This window comes from Osmerus eperlanus, chromosome 5 (genome assembly GCF_963692335.1).
Source record: "Osmerus eperlanus chromosome 5, fOsmEpe2.1, whole genome shotgun sequence".
NCBI lineage: Eukaryota > Metazoa > Chordata > Actinopteri > Osmeriformes > Osmeridae > Osmerus > Osmerus eperlanus.
The window spans coordinates 722,826-741,222 of record NC_085022.1 but is presented as its reverse complement, the minus strand read 5'-3'; the positions used below and the strand labels follow the sequence as shown (position 1 = coordinate 741,222).

At 52.5% G+C, this 18,397-nt stretch overlaps 1 protein-coding gene across 2 annotated transcripts in view; it reads left to right on the top strand.

Moving 5' to 3' along the window:
- Positions 1-18,397, top strand: part of znf609a (zinc finger protein 609a) — a 126,307-nt gene that overhangs the window by 83,571 nt on the left and 24,339 nt on the right. The window lies entirely within an intron of this gene.

Genomic DNA, 18,397 nt, shown 5'->3' with positions numbered 1-18,397 from the left:
CCCTAGACAGGAAGTCTATTGCTAGTCAACCGTGTCTGCTTGTATGACACACCACAGCGCTACCTGCCAACTCCCTCTGTAGACCTCAGCAAGGCAGATGATCCTCCGGGGAGGGGAGGTTTACGTGTGTCCCCTTCCTTGGCTCTGCTTTCTGCTGCTGTTCTCAGGGTGGATGTGGAGACAACCATGGGTGTGTTCCTGTGTGGACTGAATAGAGGGCAAGCCATCCGTGAAGCTCTGCTGAAGTGATCAGATCTGAGGTGTTTGTCAGCTCTGCTACCTCCTGCTTCTCATGCAGGCACCAGGACCTGGGGGCACACAGCCTGAGGGCTCTCTCTGGTTTTCCAGCTCACACCCTCCTTCTCTCTCTTTCTCTCCTTCTCTGTCCCTCCCTCTGTGTCTGTATGAAACCCTATCTTGATCGTGATGTCGTCTGGTGAGGCTTGTTCTCTGGGCTGTCTCTGGTGTTTGAGCTCAGATTACGCCCTGTAGTCAGGACTCGTTCTGGGAGAACACAAACACTTCTCAGAGCGTGTGTTTGTCCTGCTCTCGCTCTCTCCTCCTCTCTCCCGTCCTCTCTCTCCCCGTATGTGTGTTGGTGTCGGGGCTGTGGAAGCAGCAGGTCTTGTGTCTGGGTGTGGCAGAGATCCACAGAGTGAAAGTAGGGCAAGCAGAGAGACATGTCCCTAACACCAGGGCCCAGCCTGGAGCAGCCAGCCTGGAGCACACACACACACACACACTCACACTCAAGCTCACGCTCACACACACACACATTCACACACACACATTAACACTCACACACACCTCTATGTTTATTTTTAAACAGGCACAACAGTTGGTGTCAATGTTGTGTTTAAACAAAACATAAGTTAGTCCTCCATTCTTGTGCCCAGGGACCCTGTGTGTGATCGGGTTCGGGTATCCTCATGTGTAAGGTCAAAGCTTCGACTGATTTACCTTTTTTATTTTCTCCCTCTCCTCCTCCTCCCTCCCCTCCCTCCCTCTCTCCTCTCCCCCTCCTCTTCCCCTCTCCTCCTCCCTCCCTCCCTCCTCCCTCCCATCCCTCCCCTACTCTCCTCCCTTCCCTCTCCTCCTCCCTCCCCTCCTCCCCCCTCCCTCCCCTCTCCTCCTCCCTCCCCTCTCCTCCTCCCTCCCTCCCCCTCTCCTTTCCTCTCCCCCTCCCTCCCCCTCTCCTCCTCCCTCTCTCCTCCTCCCTCCCCTCATCAGCAGCTGCAGGGAACACCCCAGAGCTTGGTCACGAGGTGCTGGCTCTGCTCTGCTGCCTGGGCTTTCAGCTTTCAGCCCTAACAGAGCCCATTGTTGTCTGATGTCTGTGTTAGGGCCTCTCGTCTCCATTCATCAACCCTCTCACTAGCCCTGCCTCAGCTCTCTCACTAGCCCTGCCTCATCCCTCTCACTAGCCCTGCCCTGCCTCAGCCCTCTCACTAGCCCTGCCTCAACCCTCTCACTAGCCCTGCCTCAGCCCTCTCACTAGCCCTGCCTCAGCCCTCTCACTAGCCCTGCCTCAACCCTCTCACTAGCCCTGCCTCAGCCCTCTCACTAGCCCTGCCTCAGCCCTCTCACTGGCCCTGCCCTGCCTCAGCTCCAGCTCAGGGCTCCTGCAGTAGGCTGGTGACCCAGGCTGTCCACAGCTTTAGAGAATCACAAAAGAAGGAGAGATGCTCAATCCAATAGCTTCTGCCGTCTAGCATTGTAGGCTGATTGCCTAACATTTGCTATTGTCTCACTAACAAGACACTGGGTCCTACTTGGTTGAACAAGTAATTGGCAGTGTGACCTATAATTGTCAGTGTTTTTTTCCGACTCCTGCCATTGTTTAAAGCTCAGCAGTTAACAAAGCTTCCTTCTCCCCGGGGTGAGCTGTCAGGAGCCAGCAAGGCCCCTGCTGAATAGAAGACTTCAGGCCATTGGCTGCCAAGTACAGATGTTGTCGAGGTTACCACCTCTCCTTACTTCCTCTCACAGGCTTGCTCGTTTTTTCTCTCTATCTCTCTCTCTCTCTCTCTCTCTCTCTCTCTCCTCTCTCTCTCTCTCTCTCTCTCCTCTCTCTCTCTCTCTCTCTCTCTCTCTCTCTCTCTCTCTCTCTCTCTCTCTCTCTCTCTCTCTCTCTCTCTCTCTCACTGTTGCCTAGTTGTCAGCTCCTCAGACAGTAGAGAAGAAGAGCTCTTTGTTCAACAGCTGTTTTCTGTTGTGAGGATCTGGATGGCCACAGGTAAGGCCCGTCATCTCTCCTAGATCACAGGTTGGTCTCTTTATACAAAACATTTGAGTTTTCATCTGAAACGGTCCCTACCACCACTAGGAAAAGGAGGAGCGCTTGATTGACAGGTTGAAAACCTGAATTAATTGATTGTAATTGTAGTTTTCCCATGTCTTTGTGTAGCTCTATTTCTGCTTCAGTTCCTCGTTGATGTTGCTAGGATGTGAGAGGCTTGGCAGAGAGTATATCCCTCTTAGCAACAGGTGAATAGCTGTCTAAGGCTGTTGCTAAGGGCCTGGAGATGGAGGGGCGTGTGGGGGGGTCCTTGGAGCTGTGTCCAGGCACTTCCTTATCCTGTCTATCTGGAGGTTAGAGCCAGCCCCCTCCCTCCTGGGGAGATGGGCTTGAAGAGGTCGGTAGTTCTGGTTAGAGGGTCATGTTCGTGGAACAGAAGTAATCACAGCCCTTTTATGGCATATAAACGCTGTCCTGAGACATACAGTATGGGGTTCAGTTTGGCTCACATCTGACTGCAAATCAAGAGGTTGCAGGTTCAGATCCTCTTTAACTCTCTTCAACTGTGTCTGCTAGGAGGGTGTTAAGTCTTTTGCTCTCTTTCTCTCTCTGGTGCTGGAGCCTGACAGGATGTGTGTAAACTGTACGACGGGTTTCTGTGGTGAACTTGGACGGCGCTTCCGTCAGCGATTTCTGCCCACAACTCTCGCTTGTACCTGTGACTTCCAGCGGTCTGATCTCAGCCACATGCTGCTTTCTCATGCTTTGCTACGCAGCGCTGTCTGAGCTTCCTCCTCCTGCTGGCCCCAGACGTCATGTCTGGCTGGCAGCCGTACGGCTGAGTCCCCAGCTCTGTAACTCCCGCAGAGTCTCCCCCGTGCTGGCGTTCAGCCGTGGCCCTCCTAGCTCCCTGAGGTCCAGAGATCAGACCATACAGCATCTGGTGGACCGGCCTGGGTTAACTCTCTAACCCTAACTGGGGATCTGCTGGGTTGTGTTTGTAGCAGCAGCCCTGTGAGGTCTGGCCAGGCCAGGGGAAAGGCCAGAAAAGGCCAGGCCAGGGGAAACTAAAATTACAGGCAGCTTTCGGTTTCCATGAATCATATTTTCAATCAATCCTCGTCTCTAATTATAGGCAAGGGTAGTTAATGCTCCATGTGTTTTACTGCACCTCTGGATTGGCCCCCGCTAGAATGTTCTGGTCTGGTTCTGGTCACAGCTCTGCACAAACTTTTGAACCGCAGATAGCGTTAGGAGTTAAGGTCAACAGTTCACCTTATGCTGTTGGTTCATTTGAACCTGTTCCGGTTGACAGAGTGTGTTATTTTACTGGTGCGTCTGACCATTCAAGACATGGCTGTACCAGGATCAGACCTAACAGACTGTACCAGGATCAGACCTAACAGACTGTACGATCAGACCTAACCAGACTGTACCAGGACCATATCTAACAGACTGTACCAGGATCAGACCTAACAGACTGTACCAGGATCAGACCTAACAGACTGTACCAGGATCAGACCTAACCAGACTGTACCAGGATCAGACCTAACCAGACTGTACCATTATCAGATCTAACAGGCTGTACCAGGATCAGATCTAAAAGACTGTACCAGGATCAGATCTAACAGGCTGTACCGGGATCAGATCTAACAGACTGTACCAGGATCAGATCTAACAGACTGTACCAGGATCAGATCTAACACTGTACCAGAATCAGATCTAACAGACTGTACCAGGATCAGATCTAACACTGTACCAGGATCAGATCTAACAGACTGTACCAGAATCAGATCTAACAGACTGTACCAGGATCAGATCTAACACTGTACCAGGATCAGATCTAAAAGACTGTACCAGAATCAGATCTAACAGACTGTACCAGGATCAGATCTAACAGACTTTACCAGGATCAGATGTAACAGACTGTACCAGGATCAGATGTAACAGACTGTACCAGGATCAGATGTAACAGACTGTACCAGGATCAGATCTAACAGACTGTACCAGGATCAGATCTAACAGACTGTACCAGGATCAGATCTAACAGACTGTACCAGGATCAGATCTAACAGACTGTACCAGGATCAGATCTAACAGACTGTACCAGGATCAGATCTAACAGACTGTACCAGGATCAGATCTAACACTGTACCAGAATCAGATCTAACAGACTGTACCAGGATCAGATCTAACACTGTACCAGGATCAGATCTAACAGACTGTACCAGAATCAGATCTAACAGACTGTACCAGGATCAGATCTAACACTGTACCAGGATCAGATCTAAAAGACTGTACCAGAATCAGATCTAACAGACTGTACCAGGATCAGATCTAACAGACTTTACCAGGATCAGATGTAACAGACTGTACCAGGATCAGATGTAACAGACTGTACCAGGATCAGATGTAACAGACTGTACCAGGATCAGATCTAACAGACTGTACCAGGATCAGATCTAACAGACTGTACCAGGATCAGATCTAACAGACTGTACCAGGATCAGATCTAACAGACTGTACCAGGATCAGATCTAACAGACTGTACCAGGATCAGATCTAACAGACTGTACCAGGATCAGATCTAACAGACAGTACCAGGATCAGATCTAACACTGTACCAGGATCAGATCTAACACTGTACCAGGATCAGATCTAACAGACTGTACCAGGATCAGATCTAACAGACTGTACCAGGATCAGATCTAACAGACTGTACCAGGATCAGATCTAACACTGTACCAGGATCAGATCTAACACTGTACCAGGATCAGATCTAACAGACTGTACCAGGATCAGATCTAACAGACTGTACCAGGATCAGATCTAACAGACAGTACCAGGATGGATTTAGAGACGCAGGATCCCCTGCATCTCGCCAGCTGGTGCAAGATGGCCGCCCTCCCTGGAGTCAGGCTGCACATGTTTGCAGAGGATTATTTGTGGTCACTTGATCTGGAGACAGGCTTGTTAAAAAGCTGTAACCCACATTACTAACATGTGACGTGAACTTGTCCCCCCCCCCCTCTCTGGATCCGAAATCAGGACCTCCAGCTGAGCTGCTGGCACGCCAAGGCACCAGGACATGAGCCTCGTTAACAACCCTCCCAGGAAGGGCATCAGGACCACAGCTGTTCTGACTAGTGCTGTCTAATTGTTTGGGTTACAGATGTCAGCCCAGCCCAAGATATGTAGTTGTGTTGTTTTAGCCGTATCCTTTTTAGGATCCGGTTAACAAAGTTGTGGAACAACCTTATGTGACCTTTTTCTATGTACCTCATTTCAGCCTTGTCTAGATGACAAGTGGATGTTTTGCATCATCTTCTTTGAATCGCCATCTTTTTAATCCTTAATGCCGGTTTGTTGACATAGCTGGGATTAGAGCTATCTAACCTGAAAGGCTGCTTAGAGAGGTCCATCTAAACATAGCGTGACGTGTTAGGCCGTGTCAACACCAGCAGGGTTCAGTTGAAAGGTCACCGGTGATTGATGGGAAATGCTCTTTGCTCCATGCGGCTTACTGCCTTTCTATTTTCTGCCCCTGTGGAGAGATTGAAGAAGGTGTCTGTTTAGTCACGCGCGTTGCTAGGCGTGTCAGCTGCTCGTTGCTAGGCGTGTCAGCTGCTCGTTGCTAGGCGTGTCAGCTGCTGTCCTGGAGGGAATCCAGAGCGCCGCTACATAAGAGCTGTGTTAACATTCAAGCAGCGGACTATAGCTCCTGGGCATGCTTGTATCCATGTGTATGTCTGTAGAGCTGTGCCCCCTTCTCAGCAAGCGGCCAGGCCAGAGGAGGAGGGCAGGGTGACTGTGCTGAGAGGTGAGTGGCTGTGTGAGTTCAGCAGGGAGGTGCGTTGTCAGACAGGATCCTCCAGGTTTAGTCAGTGATTCATGCAGACTAGTGAAGAGGGTGTGTGTATCTAGCGTCAGGGCTCCAGCCCAGCGGAGCAGGGCAGATACGCTCTGAGCAGCACTGAGGAGTGTCTCTCAGCCTGACTCACTTCCTGTGTGTTCGTAACCGCATCATTCTGTCTTGGTGAAACTCAGACACAGCAGGGATTGTAGTGAAATGCTCCACAAAGTCTGTAAACAGTGTGAACCAGCCATCCATTCAGGCTGTCTTCAGTTGTTATTCTCTTGTTCCCAAACAGCTTCTAACTCTAATCACTGATCCTGGTACTGCTCTCTAGACACTGATCTAACCTTAACCCTAAACCTAACTCTGGTAGGTATTCTTGGTATCTGATCTGATGAGGAGTGACTGGTTCCTGTGTCTCAAACAGACTCTCCAGGGCCGGCACAACGCAGAGGACGTGTTCCCAGCCCCCTTCACACCCTGCTGTGTGTGGAGGGAGGGAGGGGGATGGGGTGAGGAAGGGGGGGATGGGGTGAGGGAGGGGGGGATGGGGTGAGGGAGGGGGGGATGGGGTGAGGGAGAGGGGGATGGGGTGAGGGAGGGGGGGATGGGGTGAGGGAGAGGGGGATGGGGTGAGGGAGGGGGGGATGGGGTGAGGGAGAGGGGGATGGGGTGAGGGAGGGGGGGGGTGGGGTGAGGGAGAGGGGGATGGGGTGAGGGAGGGGGGGATGGGGTGAGGGAGGGGGGGATGGGGTGAGGGAGAGGGGGATGGGGTGAGGGAGGAGGTGAGGAGATGGCAGATGTGTTTCCATGGAGTTGGGGGCCTCTCCTGTGGTTACCGGAGACTCTTGACATGGCCTGACCCTGACCTGTGCCTGACCCCGGCCTCCCAGCAGGGAGGGGTCAACTTACCCAGCCCCTCCCCCCCTGAGCCGGGGCGTTACGTCAGCCGGCCGGGGGGCCTCTGGGACGACCCTAACCCCCCCACACCCTCCGCTGTCTGAAGGAGGCCTGGAGCAGCCAGGAATGTTCCGGAGCTGAGGCTGTAACACCACTCGCCTGCCAAAACCTCATTTCATGTTCCGAGGGGAGATTCCTTTCCTATTATATCCTTCGTCGTTCAGCTTTTCCAGACCCCTCCTCACCTCTTCCCCTCTGACCCCCTCCGACCCCCTCCCCCTCCTCACCCCTCCCCGTCCTCACCCCTCCCCCTCCTCACCCCTCCCCCTCCTCACCCCTCCCCCTCCTCACCTCTTCCCCTCCTCACCTCTCCCCATCCTCACCCCTCCTCATCCCTCCCCCTCCTCATCTCTTCACCTCTTCCCCTCCTCACCCCTCCTCCTCATCACCCCTCCCCCTCCTCACCCCTCCTCATCTCTTCACCTCCTCACCCCTCCTCATCTCTTCACCTCTTCCCCTCCTCACCCCTCCTCCTCATCACCCCTCCCCCTCCTCACCCCTCCTCATCCCTCCCCCTCCTCATCTCTTCACCTCTTCCCCTCCTCACCCCTCCTCCTCATCACCCCTCCCCCTCCTCACCCCTCCTCATCCCTCCCCCTCCTCATCTCTTCACCTCTTCCCCTCCTCACCCCTCCCCCTCATCACCCCTCCCCCTCCTCATCCCTCCCCCTCCTCATCTCTTCACCTCTTCCCCTCCTCACCCCTCCCCCACCTCAGTCATTCCTGAGTGATTGTTTTCTGCCTCTGAAAAGCTGTCTAATAGAGCTCTGATTCTCTCCGTTCCTCCAGATGGAAAATTTTGTTTGATGCTTTCCAGACCCGAGTTTTGGGGGGGTTAGCCATAAGTTACCTGGAAGTTAAAGTCCATGAGTTTAGCTGAACTGCTTGGTCTTTTGCAGCCAGTAGAGAAACATTAAGGTTAGATGTGGTATCCAGGGCTCCAGACTGCGACCAAATAGTCACATTTTGCGACCAGTTTTTGAGACAGTGCGAGCATTTTTTACAAGTACTCGCGCATGTGCGACCAACAAATTTGGAATTTATTGGGTGTGCACAACGTCAGCACACGTTAGCAACGACGCATAGATACCACGTTCTAGTAAGACAGCGATATCAGCGTCTAAAATCGCCCCTTCTAGGAGGACTGATTGATAAGTGCATCATACATTTAAGGGATACCTAAGACTTGCATACAGTACGTAATGTCACATTAGATAATGTATTTAAACTCAAGCTTGTGTGGTGCGTCGCTGTATATCAGTTGTAAAAATGACAATAGACGTAAGCACACCCCACAATTTCCACAGAAATTGTACCCTCTCTAGTTACATTAATAATTGCATTGCAGGTCGATTTTAAAGGTGTGCCCCTAAATTTTCTGCTTGCGCTCCTAACATTTTCAGTCAGGGGCTACGGTGCTCCTCGTAAAAAAAGTTAGTCTGGAGCCCTGGTGGTATCATTAGGGTGTGATGTGGTGTTAGGGTGCGATGTGGTGTTAGGGTTAGATGTGGTGTTAGGGTGCGATGTGGTATCATTAGGGTGTGATGTGGTGTTAGGGTGCAATGTGGTGTTATGGTGCGATGTGGTATCATTAGGGTGCGATGTGGTGTTAGGGTGCGATGTGGTGTTAGGGTGCGATGTGGTATCATTAGGGTGCGATGTGGTGTTAGGGTGCGATGTGGTGTTAGGGTGCGATGTGGTATCATTAGGGTGCGATGTGGTGTTAGGGTGCGATGTGGTGTTAGGGTGCGATGTGGTGTTAGGGTTAGATGTGGTGTTAGGGTGCGATGTGGTATCATTAGGGTGCGATGTGGTGTTAGGGTGCGATGTGGTGTTAGGGTGCGATGTGGTGTTAGGGTGCGATGTGGTGTTAGGGTGCGATGTGGTGTTAGGGTGCGATGTGGTGTTAGGGTGCGATGTGGTATCATTAGGGTGCGATGTGGTGTTAGGGTTAGATGTGGTGTTAGGGTGCGATGTGGTATCATTAGGGTGCGATGTGGTATCATTAGGGTGCGATGTGGTATCATTAGGGTGTGATGTGGTGTTAGGGTGCGATGTGGTGTTAGGGTGCGATGTGGTGTTAGGGTGCGATGTGGTGTTAGGGTTAGATGTGGTGTTAGGGTGTTTAACTGTTTACATTTGGGATTAGACTGTCAGTCGATGGATAGACCCAGTCCCCTTTCTTGGCCTCAGAGAGTTCAAGTTGCAGGGTGTGGACTAAGAGTCTGTGTGTGTGTGTCCGCGCGAGCATGTGGAGGCTTGACGATGTGAAAACGTTGCAAAAGAGAAACGACCTCTAAACCACTAATAGTGCTCTGGAGCCCACAGAAGGAGAGAGGCAGCCAGGAATAGTGGATGTTTTTGTTGTGAGGCTGGGCTGGAACTTCCACTACGTTTATGTCTCCATTCAGACTCCAGGACCTTCCCTCTCGAGCCTGCCCCCGTTCCCCTCCACCCAGCTATGGAACCAGCCGCTGTGGGGAACTGATTGCGGTCTTTTCCTTGTGACTCCACTTACGTGCTTGGTTTCTGTCTAGCGGTCTCTCGCTCCAGTTGTGAGCAGCTTTGTGTTGGAAGGCTCTGACGTTGGGGTATGTAAGCATGCCTTTGGTCGGCGGATTAAATCATTCTTCCCAGCCCCAGGCTCGTCTCAGGTCTGCCGTTTGCACGGCCTCATGGTGCATGAATACTCTCTCTGTAACATTCATCCTCTTCAGAACGAGGCAGGCTGTGTGTTTTACAAGCGTGAAACAAACAGCCTGGTCTTGTCTTCCTCCAGGCCCTTGAGAATCGGAGGGTGTGTGTAGGAGCAGCACTGGGAGGACAGGTGGTCTGGAGGGACACCCTGGCTGTAATCCTCCAGTAATCCTGTCTGGGCCTCAGGACTCGGATGCCTGAGGAAACCAGCCAGATACCACTACGCTTCTCCAGCCAGCCAGAGGGGGTTTAGGCTGATCACCTTCGGGGGCTGGGACATGTGCAAAACCAGCCCAGGCCCCAGCTGTAGATGGGGACTCTGTACTGGGCTGTGTGAAGAGGGGAGCTCTTGTTGCACGCCAGAGCACAGAGAGATAAACCTTCATCTTGGGCAGACTAAAGTCTCCTGCAGGGTGATGAGTCACTCACACAGCGCTGCTTCCACAGGTCCTGGAACAGGAGTGACTTCACAGAGCCCCTGCTAACAGCACAGTCGGCAGGATGTTTAGCAGCTAGACTGTAAATCTGGGAGGCAGTAGCTCAACTGCGTGTGGATGAAAAGAGAGAGAGAGACGTTGAATTTAGCATCGGAGGACCACTGAGTGAGTGATCACACAGGAGATCAGCAAGCCTAAGCTAGCACCCCTAAATGAGGGAGGGGTGGACCACTGAGTGAGTGATCACACAACCACAGGAGTTTCCCAGACTTGAGGTTCTGGCTTTGACTGATGCAGCGCTGCTCACTGGGATGCTAATCATAGACCCACTGCTCTGTATGTCAGCCAGACAGCCTCAGCAGATACACTCCATAGCTACTATTTATGTCCATCCTCTACCCTCTCACATGCGTTTCTCCCCGTTATGTTCCTCTCCTCTGAGTGGTGTGTTTGGGACTCGGGGTGCACTTCATGGTCTCAGTGTGCTCCTCCTCTGCATGGGGCTGCTGCTCTCCTCCTCTGCATGGGGCTGCTGCTCTCCTCCTCTGCATGGGGCTGCTGCTCTCCTCCTCTGCATGGGGCTGCTGCTCTCCTCCTCTGCATGGGGCTGCTGCTCTCCTCCTCTGCATGGGGCTGCTGCTCTCCTCCTCTGCATGGGGCTGCTGCTCTCCTCCTCTGCATGGGGCTGCTGCTCTCCTCCTCTGCATGGGGCTGCTGCTCTCCTCCTCTGCATGGGGCTGCTGCTCTCCTCCTCTGCATGGGGCTGCTGCTCTCCTCCTCTGCATGGGGCTGCTGCTCTCCTCCTCTGCATGGGGCTGCTGCTCTCCTCCTCTGCATGGGGCTGCTGCTCTCCTCCTCTGCATGAGGCTGCTGCTCTCCTCCTCTGCATGGGGCTGCTGCTCTCCTCCTCTGCATGGGGCTGCTGCTCTCCTCCTCTGTATGGGGCTGCTGCTCTCCTCCTCTGTATGGGGCTGCTGCTCTCCTCCTCTGCATGGGGCTGCTGCTCTCCTCCTCTGCATGGGGCTGCTGCTCTCCTCCTCTGCATGGGGCTCCTGCTCTCCTCCTCTGCATGGGGCTGCTGCTCTCCTCCTCTGCATGGGGCTGCTGCTCTCCTCCTCTGCATGGGGCTCCTGCTCTCCTCCTCTGCATGGGGCTGCTGCTCTCCTCCTCTGCATGGGGCTGCTGCTCTCCTCCTCTGCATGGGGCTGCTGCTCTCCTCCTCTGCATGGGGCTGCTGCTCTCCTCCTCTGCATGGGGCTGCTGCTCTCCTCCTCTGCATGGGGCTCCTGCTCTCCTCCTCTGCATGGGGCTGCTGCTCTCCTCCTCTGCATGGGGCTGCTGCTCTCCTCCTCTGCATGGGGCTGCTGCTCTCCTCCTCTGCATGGGGCTGCTGCTCTCCTCCTCTGTATGGGGCTGCTGCTCTCCTCCTCTGCATGGGGCTGCTGCTCTCCTCCTCTGTATGGGGCTGCTGCTCTCCTCCTCTGCATGGGGCTCCTGCTCTCCTCCTCTGTATGGGGCTGCTGCTCTCCTCCTCTGCATGGGGCTGCTGCTCTCCTCCTCTGTATGGGGCTGCTGCTCTCCTCCTCTGCATGGGGCTGCTGCTCTCCTCCTCTGCATGGGGATCCTGCTCTCCTCCTCTGTATGGGGCTGCTGCTCTCCTCCTCTGCATGGGGCTGCTGCTCTCCTCCTCTGCATGGGGCTGCTGCTCTCCTCCTCTGCATGGGGCTCCTGCTCTCCTCCTCTGCATGGGGCTGCTGCTCTCCTCCTCTGCATGGGGCTGCTGCTCTCCTCCTCTGCATGGGGCTGCTGCTCTCCTCCTCTGCATGGGGCTGCTGCTCTCCTCCTCTGCATGGGGCTCCTGCTCTCCTCCTCTGCATGAGGCTGCTGCTCTCCTCCTCTGCATGGGGCTGCTGCTCTCCTCCTCTGCATGGGGCTGCTGCTCTCCTCCTCTGCATGGGGCTGCTGCTCTCCTCCTCTGCATGGGGCTGCTGCTCTCCTCCTCTGCATGGGGCTGCTGCTCTCCTCCTCTGCATGGGGATCCTGCTCTCATCCACAGGATCACGTCTGACACTCAATGAGGTCTCCATGGTATCCTTGACGATGAGAGCCTTAAACAGGCCGTCCCTGGGCCCTGACGGCTCCAGCTGCTCCTCTCTAACACACCCTGTCTCACATGCTCTCAGCTCCTCTCCAACACACCCTGTCTCACATGCTCTCAGCTCCTCTCTAACACACCCTGTCTCACATGCTCTCAGCTCCTCTCTAACACACCCTGTCTCACATGCTCTCAGCTCCTCTCTAACACACCCTGTCTCACATGCTCTCAGCTCCTCTCTAACACACCCTGTCTCACATGCTCTCAGCTCCTCTCTAACACACCCTGTCTCACATGCTCTCAGCTCCTCTCTAACACACCCTGTCTCACATGCTCTCAGCTCCTCTCTAACACACCCTGTCTCACATGCTCTCAGCTCCTCTCTAACACACCCTGTCTCACATGCTCTCAGCTCCTCTCTAACACACCCTGTCTCACATGCTCTCAGCTCCTCTCTAACACACCCTGTCTCACATGCTCTCAGCTCCTCTCTAACAGTGCGTGTCCACTGCAGCGTCGCGAATCGCTTGCCGTCGCTCGCCTTCCCACAGTGCACCACGCTCGGGGGGTGTCAGAGTTGTAGTACTCTAAAGTCACTGTTGTAGTTTGTATAAAGTCATGGCAAAGTGTGCAGACTTGGGTTTACGTACTCGCAATATCGATCAAAATACAACGTGTAGCCTATACAAAATACTGAAATGTTTAATAGACATACACGTTGACATGTGTAAAAACTTTTTATTACATGACTCGAAGTCTCTACTAATCTGTCGATACAACTACTGAAGGGAGTCCAGCCAGGCTAGCTAGCTAGTTACTGTACCACAGAACGAAGTTACGTAATGTGACGAGACTGAATTTGAAAGTACAAAAAACCCACCAGGAGCACCGACAACGTCGGCAACCCTGCGCCAGGCCTCATTCTTTTAATAATGTTTTTGTCCAAATACAGAGACCTATAGTACAGGACTGGATATGCAGCCACACAGGCGATTAGTTTCTCCTCCATCTTGAAACTGAAAGCTAGAAATGTACCATGGTTGCTACGTTACGAGAAACAAGAAAACACTCCAATTGGCCATCGCTCCTCATTTGCATAAAGTTGAGAAAATCTAAACTCGGATCGCGTCGCTACCCACAATGCACCACGCAAGCGATTCGCCTAGCTCCATTGAAAATGAATGGAAAGCATTGTAGCAGTGTAAACGCACCGTAACAGGCCCTGCTACACCTCCCCTCCCCCTCCTCTCTCACATGCTCTCCCACAATAGAGCTGTTCACCAGTGAGACAGAGTAGGGTTTCTGGAAATGCTTTGTGTTTTTCACCACCAAGGTGCGTAAGTCATTAGTGATGATTATTGTTGATGTTTGCACACGCAGACACTAACGTGCAGTAACAGTCATGAGTGCCTCTGCTTAAACACATCAACATAGGGTGTTCCCAGCCAGGATGGTGAGCCTGCTTTGATCCCATGATTTAAAAACTGTCATAACATTATGTTGTGTACACTAGGTGTACCGGTTGTTATCAAACTGTACTGTGTACTATGTTCTCTATAAGGACAACACACCACATATCTTAGACAGGTCCTCAAACTGCAGTCTCAACCTAGACATGTTTCTGTGTCAGTAGGCTTGTTCTGATATGTTGACAGTAAACAGGGTCAGCCAGGCGAGGGCTGCTCTTCTTGAGAAAGGACGGCTTCAGGATTCTCATGGTGGACGTGTTTCTGTTTAGACTCGTTCGCCCAGTATGTTTGACGTGTTTCTGTTTAGACTCTTACGCCCAGCATATTTGAGGTGCTTCTGTTTAGACTTGTTCGCCCAGCATGTTTGAGGTGTTTCTGCCCAGCATGTTTGAGGTGTTTCTGCCCAGCATGTTTGAGGTGTTTCTGCCCAGCATGTTTGAGGTATTTCTGCCCAGCATGTTTGAGGTGTTTCTGCACAGAATGTTTGAGGTGTTTCTGCACAGCATGTTTGAGGTGTTTCTGCCCAGCATGTTTGAGGTGTTTCTGCATAGCATGTTTGAGGTGTTTCTGCCCAGTAGGGCTATCCCCACTCAGTCTCGGTTGACTAAGATTTTTTTTAGTTGAGCTGCCATATGGCAGTGTGAGATCTGATTCCCGCTTGTGTCATCATTGCTGAATTCACGAAATGTTATACAGAAATTGTAGATTATATTATTTAAGACAAATTAAGCAACTCTAAAAATACATAATTTAAAAGAAAAGGTGTTACTGTTTTCCCATTCGTTAATCTGTGCTTTGTTTTGGTTTGGTATTTTGCACACGGCACGAGCACAATTGGCTGCCGAACTACAAACTCTGCCATAGCCTACTTTGTCGGTGTTATTTGTCAAAGTGGCAAATAAATCTGTGGTATGGCAGCATTTCATTAAAGTACATTTACATTTACAAAGTACCGGGTGACTCGAAAATGTTGAATGCAAACTCTGCCAACAATGGTTTATTTTTCATAGTTCGACGTCGAATATGATGTAGAAAATCCTAGTCGGGGACTGCCCTACCGCCAGCATGTTTGAGGTGTTTCTGCCCAGCATGTTTGAGGTGTTTCTGCCCAGCATGTTTGAGGTGTTTCTGCCCAGCATGTTTGAGGTGTTTCTGCCCAGCATGTTTGATGTGTTTCTGCCCAGCATTTTTGAGGTGTTTCTGCCCAGCATGTTTGAGGTGTTTCTGCTCAGCATGTTTGCGAGGGTTTGACTGATATCTCTGCTGGGTTTCTAACAGTCTTGTGGTCTCCGAGCCCCTAGCCCTGGTGTCCTAGTTCTGGTCTTAGGCTTTTGTGTTTTTGAGCTTGTGTGTGAGCTTGTGTGTTTGTGCGCTGGTGGACAAACATCCTGGCTCCTCTGTAGTGAGAGGCTGTCCAGGGTAGGGCTGGGCGATATGGGTAAAAAAATACGATTTTTATTTATATTACCATTCGATAACGATAATAAGACGATAGACCACAGATCCGTAGTAGTAGGCTAGAAAAATAATAAGTATCTTCCTCAACTTTTTCCCTACACTCGGCATAAAGTTTAGGCAGCGCGTTTTTCCTCAAAAAACGCATTTATATGCATTCTGCAGAGAAGGGAGACTGCCGTTGGTCACGGTTTGAAATGAAAGGGAAAAAACGGGACAGAGTAACGCGGCGGATATCGTTTTTTGTTTTTTGACAACGTCGTTAAGGCAGCAGGAGTGTTGCTTAGGCGGCCGCCTTAACTGCAAAGTGAGAGAGGCTGTCTGTAGAGACAGGCTGTCTGTAGAGACAGGCTGTCTGTAGAGAGAGGCTGTCTGTAGAGAAAGGCTGTCTGTAGAGAAAGGCTGTCTGTAGAGAGAGGCTGTCTGTAGAGAGAGGCTGTCTGTAGAGAGAGGCTGTCTGTAGAGAGAGGCTGTCTGTAGAGAAAGGCTGTCTGTAGAGACAGGCTGTCTGTAGAGAGAGGCTCTCTGTAGAGAGAGGCTGTCTGTAGAGACAGGCTGTCTGTAGAGAGAGGCTGTCTGTAGAGACAGGCTGTCTGTAGAGAGAGGCTGTCTGTAGAGAGAGGCTCTCTGTAGAGAGAGGCTGTCTGTAGAGAAAGGCTGTCTGTAGAGAAAGGCTGTCTGTAGAGAGAGGCTGTCTGTAGAGAGAGGCTGTCTGTAGAGAGAGGCTGTCTGTAGAGAAAGGCTGTCTGTAGAGAAAGGCTGTCTGTAGAGAGAGGCTGTCTGTAGAGAGAGGCTGTCTGTAGAGAGAGGCTGTCTGTAGAGAGAGGCTGTCTGTAGAGAGAGGCTGTCTGTAGAGAAAGGCTGTCTGTAGAGACAGGCTGTCTGTAGAGAGAGGCTGTCTGTAGAGAGAGGCTCTCTGTAGAGAGAGGCTGTCTGTAGAGACAGGCTGTCTGTAGAGAGAGGCTCTCTGTAGAGAGAGGCTGTCTGTAGAGAAAGGCTGTCTGTAGAGAAAGGCTGTCTGTAGAGAGAGGCTGTCTGTAGAGAGAGGCTGTCTGTAGAGAGAGGCTGTCTGTAGAGAGAGGCTGTCTGTAGAGAGAGGCTGTCTGTAGAGAAAGGCTGTCTGTAGAGACAGGCTGTCTGTAGAGAGAGGCTCTCTGTAGAGAGAGGCTGTCTGTAGAGACAGGCTGTCTGTAGAGAGAGGCTGTCTGTAGAGACAGGCTGTCTGTAGAGAGAGGCTCTCTGTAGAGAGAGGCTGTCTGTAGAGAAAGGCTGTCTGTAGAGAAAGGCTGTCTGTAGAGAGAGGCTGTCTGTAGAGAGAGGCTGTCTGTAGAGAGAGGCTGTCTGTAGAGAGAGGCTGTCTGTAGAGAAAGGCTGTCTGTAGAGAAAGGCTGTCTGTAGAGAGAGGCTGTCTGTAGAGAGAGGCTGTCTGTAGAGAGAGGCTGTCTGTAGAGAAAGGCTGTCTGTAGAGACAGGCTGTCTGTAGAGAGAGGCTGTCTGTAGAGAGAGGCTCTCTGTAGAGAGAGGCTGTCTGTAGAGACAGGCTGTCTGTAGAGAGAGGCTGTCTGTAGAGAGAGGCTGTCTGTAGAGACAGGCTGTCTGTAGAGAGAGGCTCTCTGTAGAGAGAGGCTGTCTGTAGAGAGAGGCTGTCTGTAGAGAGAGGCTGTCTGTAGAGACAGGCTTTCTGTAGAGAGAGGCTGTCTGTAGAGAGAGGCTGTCTGTAGAGAGAGGCTGTCTGTAGAGACAGGCTTTCTGTAGAGAGAGGCTGTCTGTAGAGAGAGGCTGTCTGTAGAGAGAGGCTGTCTGTAGAGAGAGGCTGTCTGTAGAGACAGGCTGTCTGTAGAGAGAGGCTGTCTGTAGAGACAGGCTGTCTGTAGAGAGAGGCTGTCTGTAGAGAGAGGCTGTCTGTAGAGAGAGGCTGTCTGTAGAGAAAGGCTGTCTGTAGAGAGAGGCTGTCTGTAGAGACAGGCTGTCTGTAGAGAGAGGCTGTCTGTAGAGAGAGGCTGTCTCTACAGACAGATGTATCGTTTCCACTCAGTAGACAGCTCTGTCCTGTCCCCTCCCTCAGAACTGCAAGCTAACACTGAGCCATTTCTGTGTCACAAACTCTGGACTGGGAAGTGCTGCTCCTGTTGTTGTTGCAGTGGCCTCTGAGTCTGGTGTTCAGATCAGGAAACATGAGGCCTCTTCTTGCGGTCCTTAGATACACTGCCATTATTGCTTACAGAATTGCTTGCAGTTTATTATTGCTAACAGTTTATCATTGTTCCTGGCGTTTTTGGTAACAGACAGGAACAGTGCTGGTTCCTCTTAATGTTTGGTTTGTTTTTGTATAAAGATATCTTACTTAGCGCCCCACGATAATGAACGCCACTAATTGGATTCAGAGTAGATTGTGAAATCGGCTTCCACTTGCCGACCAGCAAGAAGTAGTAACATTTGGCATTGGAAGTTGTGTCGGCCGGTTGGTGGTGATGGTGGGGGGGCTGGGTGCCTTAGAACTGCCCTGAGGCTGAGGTTGTAATGACATGCTACAATCTGGCCATCAGCCATGAATAATAATAACCATGCTGTTCAGAAAGGAAGCCGATATCGTCATGGTTAGGTAAGCTACATGACGCTAGCCCATACTTGGTGAGCACCGCTGAAGTTTCACACCACAGGGTTCAACCTCCAAGTCCAGTACTTTAGATGGACAGAGACACATCTGCCCTGGAGGGAGGGTCAGCCCTGGGGGGAGGGTCAGCCCTGGGGGGAGGGTCAGCCCTGGGGGGAGGGAGGGTCAGCCCTGGGGGGAGGGTCAGCCCTGGGGGGAGGGAGGGTCAGCCCTGGGGGGAGGGAGGGTCAGCCCTGGGGGGAGGGAGGGTCAGCCCTGGGGGGAGGGAGGGTCAGCCCTGGGGGGGGTCAGCCCTGGGGGGAGGGAGGGTCAGCCCTGGGGGGAGGGAGGGTCAGCCCTGGGGGGAGGGAGGGTCAGCCCTGGGGGGAGGGAGGGTCAGCCCTGGGGGGAGGGAGGGTCAGCCCTGGAGGGAGGGTCAGCCCTGGGGGGGGGGGTCAGCCCTGGGGGGAGGGTCAGCCCTGGAGGGAGGGTCAGCCCTGGGGGGGGGGGTCAGCCCTGGAGGGAGGGTCAGCCCTGGGGGGGGGGTCAGCCCTGGGGGGAGGGTCAGCCCTGGGGGGGGGGTCAGCCCTGGGGGG